This window comes from Triticum aestivum, chromosome 1A (genome assembly GCF_018294505.1).
Source record: "Triticum aestivum cultivar Chinese Spring chromosome 1A, IWGSC CS RefSeq v2.1, whole genome shotgun sequence".
Lineage (NCBI taxonomy): Eukaryota > Viridiplantae > Streptophyta > Magnoliopsida > Poales > Poaceae > Triticum > Triticum aestivum.
Window position 1 is genome coordinate 368534497 of NC_057794.1, and position 4181 is coordinate 368538677.

A 4181-nucleotide genomic window follows, 5' to 3' on the forward strand; every position below is an offset into this window, starting at 1 on the left:
TTTCCATCGTTCATTCATGCCATCTCCTTGGTGGGCGAGATTATGATTTCTTGTCGTGCATATGCAATAGCGATATCTGGTGACAGGTGCTTCACATGATTCAAGAGTTCAACGGTGACAACTATGGCTCCAGGCACTGACCCTTGAGGGAACGTGCACGAAGACTTCTCGGTTGTCTTCGGTTTTCAGAAAATGGAAAATATCTTTAGAAAACTGAAAACCTCAGAAGGACAACTGAAGTATACTAAGATTAAGAAGATAAAAAACGGTAGAAAACAGAGTAGCACCGTTTAAAAGAGTTCCAAAAATGTGTAATGATAGGATGACATTGTCCAATTACCCTCGCGGCAGTGGGCAGTGCACTGCACCGGATCTGAGACGATCCTTTTCCCCGAATTAGTCGCCGTCACGCAATGCTCGATCCGTCTGCGGATCTCTCACTCGCTGTCTATTCAGACTGCTCACGGTGGGGAGTAACATAGAGTAGTAATTTGCCGATGTTATTAGTCTATGTTACTACCTTTATAGTGGATAGTAACATATAAGTGATATCATGAAAGAGTTCATTTGTTAGGCTATAGACTCATTATGCATTGAAATGTGTGATGTTACAGTAACTAGCTAAGTTACCACAAACCCCTCTCTCCTCATTAATTAGCTGCCACATAAACAATTTTGTATTGAAATGTGTGATGTTACTAATTAAGTTATTCCCATTGTGACTTGTCTAAGGGGTTGTTTGCTCGAGTCACCTTCCGCCATTGATGAGGATTTACTCGCGCGCACAGGTGTCGACCGGTAGGGACGTTCCGCTTACACTGCACCTCGATCGCCTCACTCCACTTCTCAGTCCAAGGGATTAGCACGGGAGGGAGGTAGCTGGGGCCTAGTTTTACCAGGTTCAGATGGCTAGATGCACGGTCTCCATGTCGGCTCCTTGTGTCACACTGCAAGTGTTAGCTTACCTTGATCGGTTACACCACCCGACACTACTTTCTGCAGCGCAGACCAGAACAGACTACTTTCTCTTACAGTTTCACCGGGGTCGAGCGGAAGGAGACGGCGCTAGCGCACCCGCCATGGCTCGCCCTGCCAGTGACGTGGCGCCGGACGTCCCCGTCCTGCCAATGATGGCACTCCGTCCGCGGCATTGATCCTTTGCAGTTTGCTTAGGCCATTGTCGTCGGCTAACGCCGCGCTTAATTGCCGGCCGTTGAGGCCTCACCTGCTACATTGTCTCATTGTCACTCCTGTCCCCGTTCAGTACGCAAGCTCGGAGCCATCGGCGCCAGGAAGTAACACCGCGCGTCTCCGTCAGTTTTCCGATGCCATGCTCGGGCTGGGCTGGGCGGATCTTGCGGCTGCACGCGCCCGGGCGGGTTATTATTGGTCGACGATCTTGTCAGTGTGGCTCCAGCACCATCGATCATCCTGTGGGCTTCGGTGCAGGGAGGCGAGGGCGGTATTGCATTGCAGCGCTCGTAGGGTGTCCTTGCCTAGGTTTGGACTTTGGAGCATGCCCGCGCGTGCATAGTGTCCTCCGTCAGTTGCGCGCCACATTTGCTGCCTAGTTTCATAAATGATAAAAATGATAGTCTACATTTTACATTCTTTATGGATTGCAGGAATTTTAAGACTTAGAATAGAAAAAAAATAAAGGATTGAGAATTTAGAGAGAGGTAGAGTGTGAAATTTGAGCTCGTTCTGCTATCGAGGAAATGGATTCCAAACGAATTTAGTAACCCAAACCATATGATCCAAAAAGTTTCTATAGGGAAAAATAAATCCTTAGTAGTCAAATCCTCCGGTTTTTATTAAAATAAAAACAATTTATGTTTCCACTACGCACTGGCTAGGGTTTAGTCTCCTCTCGGAGATAGCATCGCCGTTGAGTTTCCTTCTCGAATTTGGCCGCCTCTACGGTAAGGGTCGCTATTACTAATTCCCTCGCACCGCGGGATCCCTGCTGTGGTGCTAGGGTTTAGCAGTTTGATATCATCTTTGTCTGACACAAAGCAACTCGATCTCCAGGACGAGGTCTGTGACAATCTGGTGGTGCATGAGGAAGACTCACCGATCAACGAAAGTGTTCTTCGGCTAGCTTTGGCTATGGTTTAGACCGAGAAATCCTTTAGTCAGGCTACCTTCTCCAGGGAAATGTGTGCCAGAATGACAAGAGCACACCACCTTCCAGTCAGGTGGAATGATTTCGCGAGAAACGTCAGGTAACATGGTCTTCGCGGCATGTCGCCACTTGTGTCATTGCAATGATGCAACTCAAGCCGAGCTACATTCAATGATGGAGGGTTTGGCTCTCTCATGAGGATGGTCTGCCCTACCAGTTATATATTGTCCAAATCGACTGCTCTAAATGCTTTGATCGGAAGCTCTTGTGATCGTTTTGCTTATGGGTCATCTTATATTGGAGATTCGTCGACTCTTGAAACTTCGCGAGTTTGTCTTGACGAAAATTAGTCGTAAACAAAATAAGGTTGTTGATTGTTTCGCAAGCTCTTGTAGAAAAGGCTCGTCCACTGCTTGTTGGATGAGCCAAAACCCTCCTTGTATTGATCGGTTGCTTGTTGCCAACCGTAACCCTATTATTTGAGGAAGAAACTCACTGGTTCATGGGAAAAAATTCTTCAAAAATTGTACGACCCAAAGAGGTCATACAAGCATATACTATGCCGTTTAGCATTCTAACGCAAAAAATGTTTGTGAGGATGTGCCCGGTTTTACCTTACGCCAGGGGCAAACGCGTCTCTTTGATCGTGAGAGTTCAATTGGATATACTTTTCTTTTGGAAAATAGTATCTATTTATATCCTAGTACAACAAGTGCAAGCATTTATGACCTGGAATGTAGAGCTATTTTGATTTTCTATTTTAAAATTACCGCCGTAAATTGGATTGGATGTACAATATCTATGCAATATGCATTAAACTAAATGATTCGTTAAATAGAACAAAAGAAACATGCTAGAGAATCTCAAGTTAAAAGAAACATGCTAGAGAATCTCAAATTTGTGGGGCGTAACCATTTGATGAACCAAAGTGTGTGTGTGTGGGGGGGGGGGGGGGGGGGGGGGGGGGAGGATAGGTTGGGCGGAACCATTCGGTCGTGATATCAGTAAAATCATAAAAACGCCTTCTTGGATATCATAAGGTAAGATGCCAAAAAGAATAGAAAATTGGTTAAATACTTCGATCGACAATATTATACTGGTCATTTCGTTGGAGCGGTTTGCAGCGACGTGTCATCGATCTGTTCGACAGGAAGGAGACGAGGACTTTAATGTAATTTCTTTAGTTTTATATATGTTTCTAACGCTAGTTCAGTTACTACTTACCAGATTTGAGTGGTCTAGAAGCCTTCGACGGTGATATCGATAAAAACATAAGAGGGACATCTTAGATATCAATATGATAAGAAGTAAAAAAAAATAATAGAGTAGAAAATAGGTCAAATACCACTCTCTTCGATTTAAAATAAGTGTCGCAGTTTTAAATAAAATAACTCGAAAAGAAATTAGTTTCAAATTATGACACTTATTATGGATGGGAGGAAGTACTGGTTTTGAGTATGTATTTGCAGGCAACGCCGCAGCGTTTTCAGACGTGTGAGCAGACGGTGGCTCTGGAACGCCGCCGTACGTGGCCATCGCGGTCGACGTCGCTTTCAGCCCAGCGAGATAATGAATCTACCGACAGAGACGCCTATCAATTTCCTCCCGTCGCGCTGCATTCGGCGACCGGGATCCCGTGCCATACTTCGGAAAACCACCGTGCTAGCTGGTCCCGCTTCCTCACACCGAATCCACTGCCAAGTGTTTAGTACCTGGACGGACCTATCTCAACTCAAAACTCCGCCGGAGATGTGCACCCATGCCCCTTCATTTATAAATCGGCCACTGGTTACTTTCCAAAGCTAAATAATTAGGCCGCTGGTTCGGTTCATCCCCTTGTGTGTTTTGCTTTGTTGTCACGCCATGAATAGTTGAGCTGTAGCCCACTGGTTTTGTTCTCTGATTGAGGTTAAGGAACAGTGTGGCGATCGATGCTCCGAGCATCAGTCGACACGCGAGCGAGCTTTTCACGAATTATAGTATGTACTCCGAGGTCAGACAGCCCTCGCGGTTTGACCGGATTCACCTGTCGAAGCGGTTTCCTTGAACTATTAAA